Consider the following 13,176-nt stretch of genomic DNA (forward strand, 5'->3'; position numbering starts at 1 on the left):
CACTTTCTTCCATAAGGGTGGTGTCATCTGCATATCTGAGGTTATTGATATTTCTCCCGGCAATCTTGATTCCAGCTTGTGCTTCTTCCAGCCCAGCATTTATCATAATGACCATTATATCTACTACTGCGGGCAGGAATCCCTCAGAAGAAATGGAGTAGCCATCATGGTCAACAAAAGAGTCTGAAATGCAGTACTTGGATGCAATCTCAAAAATGACAGAATGATCTCTGTTCTTTTCCAAGGCAAACCATTCAATATCATGGTAATCCAAGTCTATGCCCCAACCAGTAATGCTGAAGAAGCTGATGTTGAACTCTTCTATGAAGACCTACAAGACCTTTTAGAACTAAAACCCAAAGAAGATGTCCTATTCATTATAGGGGACTGGAACGCAGAAGTAGGAAGTCAAGAAACACCTGGAGTAACAGGCAAATTTGGCCTTGGAATACGGAATGAAGCAGGGCAAAGACTAGTAGAGTTTTGCCAACAAAATGCACTGGTCACAGCAAACACCCTCTTCCAACAACACAACAGAAGACTCTACACATGGACATCACCAGATGGTCAACACCGAAATCAGATTGATTATATTCTTTGCAGCCAAAGATGGAGAATCTCTATACAGTCAACAAAAAAAGACTGGGAGCTGACTGTGACTCAGACCATGAACTCCTTATTACCAAATTCAGACTTACATTGAAGAAAGTAGGGAAAACCACTAGACCATTCAGGTATGACCTAAATCAAATCTCTTATGATTATACAGTGGAAGTGAGAAATAGATTTAAGGGCCTAGATCTGATAGATAGAGTGCCTGATGAACTATGGAATGAGGTTTGTGACATTGTACAGGAGACAGGGATCAAGACCATCCCCAAGGAAAAGAAATGCAAAAAAGCAAAATGGCTGTCTGAGGAGGCCTTACAAATAGCTGTGAAAAGAAGAGAAGTGAAAAGCAAACAGGAAAAGGAAAGGTATAAGCATCTGAATGCAGAGTTCCAAAGAGTAGCAAGAAGAAATAAGAAAGCCTTCCTCAGTGATCAATGCAAAGAAATAGAGGAAAACAACAGAATGGGAAAGACTAGAGATCTCTTCAAGTAAATTAGAGATTCCAAAGGAACATTCCATGCCAAGATGGGCTCGATAAACGACAGAAATGATATGGATCTAACAGAAGCAGAAGATATTAAGAAGAGGTGGCAAGAATACACAGAAGAACTGTACAAAAAGATCTTCATGACCCAGATAATCATGATGGTGTGATCACTCATCTAGAGCCAGACATCCTGGAATGTGAAGTCAAGTGGGCCTTAGGAAGCATCACTAAGAACAAAGCTAGTGGAGGTGATATAATTCCAGTTGAGCTATTTCAAATCCTGAAAAATAGTGCTGTGAAAGTGCTGCACTCAATATGCCAGCAAATTTGGAAAACTCAGCAGTGGCCACAGGACTGGAAAAGATCAGTTTTCATTCCAATTCCAAAGAAAGGCAATGCCAAAGAATGCTCAAACTACCACACAATTGCACTCATCTCATATGCTAGTAAAGTAATGCTCAAAATTCTCCAAGCCAGCCTTCAGCAATACATGAACCGTGAACTCCCTGGTGTTCAAGCTCGTTTTAGAAAAAGCAGAGGAACCAGAGATCAAATTGCCAACATCCGCTGGATCATGGAAAAAGCAAGAGAGTTCCAGAAAAACATCTATTTCTGCTTTATTGACTATGCCAAAGCCTTTGACTGTGTGGATCACAATAAACTGTGGAAAATTCTTCAAGAGATGGGAATACCAGACCACTTGACCTGCCTCTCCTCTTGAGAAACCTATATGCAGGTCAGGAAGCAACATTTAGAACTGGACATGGAACAGACTGGTTCCAAATAGGAAAAGGAGTACGTCAAGGCTGTATATTGTCACCCTGCTTATTTAACTTCTATGCAGAGTACATCATGAGAAACGCTGGCTGGAAGAAGTACAAGCTTGAATCAAGCAGCTAAATTTACCAGACCAAATTTTCTTGTTGGGTACAGCAATAAGTTATTCATGCAAAAGCTTAAAAACTTGAGTGCTGGAAATTGACTGGTGTCTTCAAATATTCCTAAAACACAATAAGTTATCCGCTGTTGTATAACAAAACATTGCAAAATTTGTGTCTTGAAACAATAGACTTCTTTCAACTCAGAATGTGATTTAACTTGAGTTTAGGTTGGTGGTTCTTCTGCTAGTCTCCTAGACTGTATCACTGAGGTCAGCTGCCAGTCAGCTGAGTGTCTCTGCTAATGGAGGTTAGTTATAAATTTGTCATGGGGCAACAAGGTCATGGTTTTCTCATCATCCAGCAGACTAGTCGACGCTTATTTACATGATGGTAGTGGCAGTTCTCTAAAGGCAGTAATGGAATGCAAGTTCCAAAGCACAAGCACTTTTAAAATCTCTGCTTCTTTAAATTGCTATCATCTCATTGTCCAAAACAAGTGTCATGGGTTTAATTATTTCTCTTCATTCATAGGTTAAAGTCCTGACCATCACCTCAAATACCTCAGTGTGTGAACTTAATTGGAGTTAAATTTGTTGCAGATATAATCAGTTAAATTAAGCTGAAATCATCCTGGAGTAGAGTGGGACCCTAATGCAATATGACCTTCTAATCCAATGTCTTTTTATTGATGTATAGTTGATTTACAATGTGCCAATCTCTGCTGTACAGCAAAGTGATTCAGTTATATACACATATTTAATATCTTTTCATTATGTCTTATCAGATATTGAATATAATTCCCTGTGCTATACAGTAGGACCTTATTGTTTATTCACTCTAAATGTAATAATTTCATCTTCCAACCTCAGTCTCCCAGTATATACCTCCCCCTTCCCCTTCTCTGCCTTGGCAACCACACATCTATTCTCTATGTCTGAGTTTGTTCCTGTTTCATAGATAGGTTCATTTATGCCATATTTTTGGGTTTCCCAGATAGTGCTAGTGGTAAAGAACCTGCCTGGCAGTTCAGGAGATATAAGAGATACAGGTTCGATCCTTGGGTTGGGAAGATTCCCTGGAGTAGGAAATGGCAACCCACTTCAGTATTCTTGCTTGGAGAATCCCATGCACTACAGCCCATAGGGTCACAAAGAGACACGACTGAAGTGACTTAGCGTGTATGCACTCATGTCGTATTTTAGATTCCACTTATAAGTGATATTGTATCATATTTGCAATATGACCTTATAAGCCTGACCTAATTCAGTATGCCTTATGAAAGGTGGAAATTTAGAGACAGATACACACACACAGAGAACACCATACAAAAATTATAATTATGCTGCCAGAAGCCAAGAAATCCTCAGAAGCTAAAAGAGAGGTTAGGAAAAGATCCTTTCCTAGAACCTTCAAAAAAAGCATGGACTAGCTGACATCTTGATCTCAGACTTCTAACTCTCATATTTGTGGTACAATAAGCATTTGTTGTTTAAAGCAGCAAGCTAGTGATAGTCTGCCTCAGCCATAGCACCATATCTTTACTGGTGGCTCAGCGGTAAAGAATCCACCTGCAGTACAAGAGACGTAATTTCGATCCCTGAGAAGGGGATCCTCGGAGAAGGAAATGATAACCCACTTCAGCGTTTTTGCCATGGATAGAGGAACCTGGCAGGTTGCAGTCCATGAGGTCTCAAAGAGTTGGATGCAGCTGAGTGACAAAGCACACATCCGAAGGCATTGACACAGGGAAGCATGAGAAAATAGGACCAATTTTGCAGTAAGATATCACAGAGGGTAAATAGATAAATCAACACAAGACCATTGCCGGTATATTGAACCAAGTATGTACATTCAAATGATTGGGTTTTAAAAATAATTTTTCAATAGTCCTTCAGTGTTGCTTTTCCATTAAATTAACCCACACTTAGGGTCATTTGCTTTTTTTTTTTTTTTCTGATTTTAAGGATCAATTTTTAAAGTTTAATTTGGCTTGAGAATTGTGTATTTACTTTGTCCTGGGTTAAAATTTATAACATAAAGTGCATCCAAGAAATTTCAACTTTTATGGTTGCTCCTACTCTAAGGACAGATTTGATGTGTAGATTGTTACCAGGCAACAGCCCTCTCCTTAATGTGTGCCTGCATGTCCAGTCACTCAGTTGTGTCCGACTGTCTGCAACCCCATGGACTGTAGTCTGCCAGACTCCTCTGTCCATGGGGTTTTCCAGGCAAGAATACTAGAGTGAGTTACCATTTCTTACTCCAGGGGATCTTCCCAACCCATGGATCAAACCCAAGTCTCCTGTGTCTTCTATATTGACAGGTGGATTCTTTACCATTGTACCACATAGGAAGCCCCTTCCTTCTTTATGCATACCTTTATTAAAGCCCTAAGCATGTCAAGGACAGGAAAGCCTGGCATGCTGCAGTCCATGGGGTTGCAAAGAGTCAGACACGACTGAGCGACTGAACTGAACTGAGCCATGTCAGATTATAATTCTTAAATGTTTGTGTTTCTCTCCTAATCCTATAAGCTCCTCAATGATAGAAATCATGTCTTGTTTTTAATTCTGTCTTCAATGCCTAGCTGAAATATTCATTCAATTATAAGTTCAGAAAATGTTTATTTAGTGTCTACAATAGGCTAGGACTTGGGGGCATGATAATAACAAGACAGACATGGTTCCTGTACTTACAGAGCCTAAATTCTTACAGAAAAGGCAGTCCTTAAAAGGATAACTGTAATAAAGTGTGGAAAATTTTACAGACGAGGAGGAAGAAAGTACTCTGTAAATGCTCATTCAAATTAATGTTGTTTTGCTCACAAAGCATTGCTTGGATAATTCTCATTATGTTACCTCAATAAGATTGGATATGACTTGAAATAGAACTTGAAATGACTTGTCTAGTTGAATTTGTGTGTACAAAACTTCCTATTTTTTTTTTTCACTTTTGAACTGACAAATGACTCACAAAACAATTGTCATGAGGAGCAGAGGTGGTCTGAGGACTCAAGAGTTCTTCAAATGACACTTCCTGCAGTGTCACTGAACAAATCAATCACATGGAAGCAGCAGAAAGAGCATCCGAGTAGATGGAGCAAGGGGCAAGAGTAATAAACATGGAAATTAACCAAAAACAGCTAGCAGATTAAGTCTGTTTATTTCTTATAGGAGGCACCCAGGTCGCTTCAGTCACAGAAGTTAATTGGGATCAGGAGCAAAGTAAGTATTCAATTATTCATGGACACACATCACTAACAAGCAATTACTGCATTTGGTTATAGGGATGCAGTTGGCATTGAACATGGAACTAGATATCTTTACAGGAACCAATGCAACCTTCAGAAGGAGATAATATCAATGTCTAATTGCCAGTTATTGCATCCACTCTGCATATCCTGATAATGTAATTCAACATTTCTCAATTCTTCTCAATCCTGGCTACACATTAGGACCACCTGAAATCCTAAAATTAAAACATATGTGTGTGTGTGTGTGTGTGTGTGTGTGTGTATAGAACACATATATATATGTTAGACACAATCCCTCAAGAAATCTGATTTTATTAATTTAATTGTCCTAGGGTGGGGCTTGAAGCATCATGTTTTTTAAAAGCCAAAAGTGAGACTTTTCAATGTGTAGCCAGGGCTGAGAACAACTGGAGTGCCATCTGAGACCACCTTTAGGTTAAAACAATGAGTAGAATCTCATTAATATTTACTTAACCTCTTTGCCATTTATATTGCGATAATAGCCAAAATTCCTGCTGGGGGTCATTGTTGGAGTATTTGTTGGCATTCCTGAGTAGGAACATGATCTATTGCTAAGTCATCCCACAATTCTAACGAAGACATTTGACCTCCCAGATACTCATTTTCTTTGTTTGCCAAAAGGAGGAATTGGTCTAGGTCAGAGTCAGACATGAATGCTTACCATCAAACTTAAAAAGTGAAGAGTATGGACTCTGGAGTCAGGTGGCTTGGATTCAAGTACCTGTTTGTTCTGCTAATACTACCTATGTGAACTTAGCCAAGATGCTTAATTTTTTCTGCCTTAGTTTCCATTTCAATAAGATGGAAATAATTATACTGATTCATAGCATTATTGTAAAGGTTAATTGAATTAATATATGTAGAATGCTCACTGACAGTACCCTGCCAGTATGATTGCTATCATTTGCAGGATAGTATAGCCTATAAGGCTTACATTTATATACACATGAGCTGTGGAAATAAATTGCTATAGTGTCTCACCCCATGTTAGTTTATTTTTTTATTTTTTCCCACAGCCTTAATGTACTGTGAGTAAAACTTTCCTCAGAGAGGGTTATAGAGTTAAACAGTAAATACAGGTAAAGCACTTACAAAAGAGGCAAATAAAAGTATTTACTTAATAATTGAATTTAATAACCCAATAAATTCTACCTATTATATTTAAGGGTAGAGCAAAACAGGTAAAATAAATATGTGAGATGGTAGGAAGGTCCACATTTGTCCTCAAAGGGGAAAGCTAATACCAAGCTTAAATTGATTTTTGCCATGCCAGATCTTATGATCTTTTTCAGAAAAAATTTTTTATCCAAAAATCTCTGGATTTATAATATTGACCACTAAATAAATAAGTTTGAACTGATGGTAAACACATGTCTGATGCTATCAGGTTGTAAATTCTGGTCTAAATTATCTGGGAATGCTTTTCACTAGAGGAATATCTGGCTACAGTTTTCTGATCCTTCCAAATGGTGCAATTACACAACTGCTCTTAAAGGGTGGTCCCTGGTCCAGCAGCATCAGCATCACCTGAGAACTTGTTCTACATACAAGATCTTCCCAACCTATGAGTCAAAAACTCTTGGGATGGGACCCAGTAATCCATGGTTTACCAAGCCCTCCAGGGGATTCCAATGCTTACTCAGTCACTGAAACATCAGTGCAATAGAAATAACTTGGTCTTTGAAAGAAATTCAAAGTTCTAGCTCCATAGGATAGTAACTGTGCAACCGTGGTCAAGTTCAGTGTGGTCTCTGAAGCGATGATCTAAAATAGAGTGGCTAGGAAGTCTAAACACAGTTTGCCCCTTTCAACTGGGCCCTTCCTATTTCCTTGAAAAATGCCACAGTCTTTCCACCTGTTACTTTCTTACTTTTAGGATAATAATCCTGCCAATTAAAATGCTCAACTGTTATGTTCTAGGAGTCCTATTCAACTGCAGTCTACACATATGTGAAAAGAATGTTTCCCCAAAAAACTTTAATCTCTAATGTATCTTGCTGCTGCTGCTGCTGCTGCTAAGACGCATCAGTCATGTCCGACTCTGTGAGACCGCATAGACAGATGGCAACCCACCAGGCTCCTCCATCCCTGGGATTCTCCAGGCAAGAGTACTGGAGTGGGTTGCCATTTCCTTCCCCAATGCATGAAAGTGAAAAGTGAAAGTGAAGTCGCTCAGTCGTGTGCAACATTTCATGACCCCATGGACTGTAGCCTGCCAGGCTCCTCAGCCCATGGGATTCTCCAGGCAAGAGTACTGGAGTGGGTTGCCATTGCCTTCTCCTAATGTATCTTGGAAAGCTCTCAAAACTCCAAAGCTGTTAAGCCCTAGTATCTTGGCTTATCTCTTTTCAGACTCTTGTTTACAGTGAATTTCCATTCATGATTGTTAGGCTTCTTATCAGTGGGCCCATGTAGCAAGCACCTTTTATCTAATCTTGCTTTTAGGACAGGCCTGATTTCATTTTCTTTTATTAAGTTGCAAAACGCCAAAGTAGTAAAACAGTGAAATTATTCAGTGTATGATTTAGACCATTATAGTCACTCATAAGAAACAAGGACAGAGAACAGCTCTGGAATCCTAGGCCAACGTGGATGATACAAGAAAAATGAAACAGCCTTCACCTCCTATTGTCTCCCACTTTGGGGAAAGGAAACAGAAAATGACTTTTGAGGGTAAGGAGAGATACGGGACACGCATGCTCATAGCTGCAAAAAACTGCAAAAGGTATCTAGTTCTATCATTCCCAAACATAAATATTCTAGGAGAATTCACTGGAAAGAGGTCTTTTTAAAAAAAAAAAATCAACTCTTGGCCAACACTGAAAATCAACTGAACCATTGGCTGTTAAATTGGAACCTCAGGATCAAAGTGTGATTGCTAAGCTCTGATACAACATACTGGTATTAAGAAGTCTGAATCTAGTCATTTATGCTTACTTAACAATTGAGTTGCAACAAACAGTTTTCCAATCTCCAGCTGGAAATCAAGGAGAGGGAACTCACTATCAGGAGAAGACTGTAGCTCTGGGTTCAGGCATGTGAGTTCTGTGCCAGACTGCCTCTCTCCTAGCCATGGTTCTGCCTCTGTAGCTGTATGACCTTTAAAAGTTCCTAACATCTGTGGCCCTCTGTGCATTAGCTGCAAAATTAGGCTAATGCGTGCTTTGGTACCAGCTTTAGTTTCCTTAAAATAGCAGACATGTGATCACTCACACTTGTACAAGCAAGAAGTCAAAGCCACAGCAGGACTGCACTCCCTCCAGAAGCTCTAAGGGAGACGCCTTCCTTGTCTCGTCCAGCTCTAGTGGCTGTCAGTTTCCTTGGGCTACCTTGGTTTGTGCTCACATCTCTCCAATCTCATCCCCCATTTCCATGCAGGCTTCTCCACTCAGTGTCGCTTAAAGGGACACTTGTCATTGGCTTTAGAGCCCAACCTCATCATCTCAAGATCCTTAACTAAAAAAGCCTATTCAGCTCTGGAGGTTCCCAATAAGGAGCCTTTCACAGGTTCTGGGTACTAGGATATGGACCTGTCTTTGAAGGGCCCATTTTTCAATTCATTGCAGTACCTCAAATACTGACTTACAGTAAAAGTGCTTAGTATGTGCTCAGTACATAGGAAGTACCCTATAATATGATTCCTAGTATCTGCTGCAGTCTCTTCCATACTTGGGGCACTTTGACCCTAGACTTTTCTACTTTATCTTGAGTTAAAATAACTCTCTATCACATTCTCTTATTGGCCCTGGTCCTGCTCTTTGGGTCAGTTAGCCAAACTGCATCTTCCACATGACAACCCTTAGATAATTTGAAAGCATAGTTCACATTTAAAAAAAAAAATTTGATGGCAAACAGTCCACCTGAAGAGCCTTTTTCTCAGCAGCTTTCCTGAGAGGATGTGTCTCTTACCTCCCCTCTTCTTTTTTTCTTCCTTCTATATATACATACAACATGAAGAAATATTTTTTCTTGTTATTTATTTGCTAAGTTGTATTTGACAACTTAGGGTTGTGGCAGCTAAAACTAGCAATAGTGACCCCATGGACTGTAGCCCTGCAGGTTCCTCTGTCCATGGGATTTCCCAGGCAAGAATACTGGAGTGAGGTACCGTTTCCTTCTCCAGGAGATGGTCCCTATCTAGAGACTGAACCCTTGACTTCTGTATTGGCAGACAGGTTCTTTACCGCTGAGCCACCAGGGAAGCTGAGGAAATATTAGGTTTTTTTTTTTTTTTTTTAATATAAATGAGTTTAGGATAGCATTCCAAGAATCTTCATGATAAGTACTCTGTTCATCTCTGAAGTTGTCAATTTTAAACTTAATAAGGCTACACCCAGAAAAAATTATAGGCAGTTAATAATTGGAGTTATGATAATGTGAACTTCCAGAGCTGAAACAGTGAATATATTTTTTAAAAAACCAGATGAAATGATCAAAAGAAATGGTAACAATCTAATTCAACTTTATCTCAAACTTTAAAATTAATATGACTTAAAAGTCTTGAGAAATAAACAATCAATTTTGACAAAAGGTAACTTTTTGAATACAAGACTAGATATGTGAATACCTAAGTAAAAATGTGAGATCCTAATATTAATAATAAACAATTTTTTTTCCAATTCCTATAGTCCCCATCACACAGCGTAAATATTAGACTCTGGATTGCCTGAGGGCTCTTTCAAAAAAGTAACAGTTGAAATTTTAGACTAGTCCCATGCAAGAGTATTGTCACTGTAAACAACTGGTTTGTTGGTACCTATAAAACAAAAGTCAAATTAACTTAGGAACTTTTCTGAATGAGAAAACAGTTTGGGAAGCTTCACTGAGGCCTTCTCAATGGACTTTCAGTTCAGTTCACTCGCTCAGTCGTGTCCAACTCTTTGCCACCCCATGGACTGCAACACACCAGGCTTCCCTGTCCTTCACCAACTCCCAGAGCTTGCTCAGACTCATGTCCATCGAGTCGCTGATACCATCCAACCAGCTCATCCTCTGTCATCCCCTTCTCCTGCCTTCAGTCTTTCCCAACAGCAGGGTCTTTTCCAAAGAGTCAGTTCTTCACATCAAGCAGCCAAATTACTGGAATTTCAGCTTCAGCATCAGTCCTTCCAATGAATATTCAGGACTGATTTCCTTTAGGATTGTCTGGTTTGATCTCCTTGCAGTCCAAAGGACTCTCAAGAGTCTTCTCCAACACCACAGTTCAAGAGCAGCAATTCTTTGACACCTAACTTTTTATATCCCAAATCTCACATCCATACATGACTACTAGAAAAACCATAGCTTTGACTAGACAGATCTTTGTCAGATAAGTAATGTCTCTGATTTTTAATATACTGTCTAGGTTGATCATAGCTTTTCTTCCAAGGAACAAGTGTCTTTTAATTTCATGGCTGCAGTCACCATCTGCAGTGATTTGGGGGCACAAGAGAATAAAGTCTCTCAGTGTTTTCCATTGTTTCCCCAGCTTTTTGCCATGAAGTGATGGGCCTTGATGCCATGATCTTAGTTTTTTGAATGCTGAGTTTTAAGCCAATTCTTTCACTCTCTTCTTTCACTTTCATCAAGCAGCTCCTCAGTTCTTTGCTTTTTGCCATAAGGGTGGTGTCATCTGCATATCTGAGGTTATTGATAATTTTCACAGCAATCTTGATTCCAGCTTGTGCTTCATCCAGCCTGGCATTTCGCTTGATTTCAATGGACTTTACAGATGCTAATAAGATCAATTAAGAATATCGGCAGAAAAACTTTGAAAAAACAAAAAAGTTCTAGCTATTATTTCAATGAGCTAATTTTGTTTTCTTTTTAAAAAGGGAGTTACCACAAATGAATTTTTAAAAAATTCTTTGGATAGTTATGTAAATTGGGATAAGTCAAATAGGTGTTTATGTTGATTAAAATAAGATTTTATATTATAACCCTACCTAAAGTTTGCTTCCCTGGTGGCTTAGACTGCAAAAAATTTGCCTGCCAATGTGGGAGACACAGGTTTGATCCTTGGATCAGAAAGATCTCCTGGAGAAGGGAGTGGCAACCCACTCCAGTATTCTTCCCTGGAGAATCCCCCATGGGGTCACAAAGACATGACTGAGTGACTAACACTTTATGCCTCACTATTCCCACCTGGGCACAGCACTCCTCTGCCTTCCAGATGATCACCCTGAATGAATATTTTATCAAAGGTGACACTATCAGGCCATAGCCTCCACCATGATACACTGTCCTCTCTCAAACCAGTGAATTTTCCTTACACTACATTATTGTGCGTGTTAGTTGCTCAGTCGTGTCTGACTCTTTGTGACCCCAGGGATTGCAGCCTGCCAGGCTCCTCTGTCCATGGGATTCTCCAAGCAACTATACTGGAGTGTGTTGTCTTTTCCTTCTCCAGAGGATCTTCCCGACCCAGGGATCGAACCAAGGTCTCCTGCCTTGCCAGCATGTTCTTTACCAGTTGAGTCACCTGGGAAGTTGTATTCTTGGACAATAGCTTGTATATGACGTTTTTTATATGTAGAGTCACAGAGTAAATTCATTAAAATGGATTTATGGAGGTAGAGGTGAGGAGAGACTGTCTCGGGAGTATAAATGGCATCATGAAACTATGTTTCTTGCAATCTGTGATTTGTCTTTGGTTGTCAGTGAAAACATAGGCATGTTTACTGAGTTTCAGTTAACTTCTTTAGTAAACTCAAGGTTATTGGGTTATGGGAAATATTTATCTTTTTACTGACAATATGGTGAAGAATAAGATCTTCACTAGACGGTGCTTGAACTCTTCAGGAAAAGCTTCACTCTGACATCAGGGCTGGGGTGCTGAGTCTCATTAAGGTAGTCAAGAATTGTTCCAGCAGTTCAGGATAACTGTAAGATTTGAAGCTTCATGAGGATGGACCCTGCTGTGCTAACAGCAAGCGGGACCAACGCAGCTCTTCCAAGAAAGCCTATTGTGAAATTGAAAGTAGAGAGAAGAGCAATCTGGCCTTTTAAGCAGAAGTTCAAACGGAGTTGGAAGTCAAAGAAAGTCGTAGAAAGAAACTCATTATAAAAATCTATACCCCTTGGGTGATGCTTTTGTATACATTCAGCAGCTGCATACAATATTTAATTAAATGTGTTTTCTTACCTCTAGCTACTTTTTACACTGAATTAAAGCTGCAGTATAGGACAGTAAAAATAGTGGAATTAATTTAGGGCTCCTATTTCGGGAACTCTGTGTTGAATAAAGTCAAGTGCTAATAAATGCTGGCCAGGAATGTGCTCCTTGTCAGATAGGGGGACTTGTAGGTAGCTCAGACTTGAGAAAGCTCTAGGGCAGGTTGGGCTAGTATAGCTGATGGACTAGAATATGATAAAGTGATCAGTCCCTAGGGTGAGGAGGGCCTTTGAGGACACAGTCAATGTTATATAATGATCAAAACAATGTCAATACGTTTAATTCTTGGTATAGGTAAAAAAAAAAAAAAAAAAAAATTGGGGTCATTACCTCCAGAACACTTTTCTCTGCCCACCCTGGGTTAAACAATGGACCCTTATTATGTACAGCTTACCAAAACTATAATTCCTCTAAACTTGGTTGTTGGTTTTTTCCCCATTTTCATCTCTCTCCATTGAAGGCAAAGAATACATATACTTTGTTCTTGTATTATTCGTACTTACTACAATTTCTTGCCCATAATAGATACTCAGATAATTATTGAAGAAAGGAAAGGCAGAAGGAAGGAGGGATGAAAGAAAGAAAAAAAAGAAGGAAAAGGGGAAAGAAAAAAGGGAAGAGCGAAGAAGAGGAAAGGAAAGCTCCGAAATGTATATAGGTCTGGAGTCAGCATCCGAAAGGTCCAGGAATCAGTGAGTTTTTAAGAGGGAAGATGGACATATAGATAGACAGGAAGGTAGCCAACAACATAGTAATTTCATTTCAGATA

Source organism: Ovis aries, chromosome 21, assembly GCF_016772045.2.
Source record: "Ovis aries strain OAR_USU_Benz2616 breed Rambouillet chromosome 21, ARS-UI_Ramb_v3.0, whole genome shotgun sequence".
Lineage (NCBI taxonomy): Eukaryota > Metazoa > Chordata > Mammalia > Artiodactyla > Bovidae > Ovis > Ovis aries.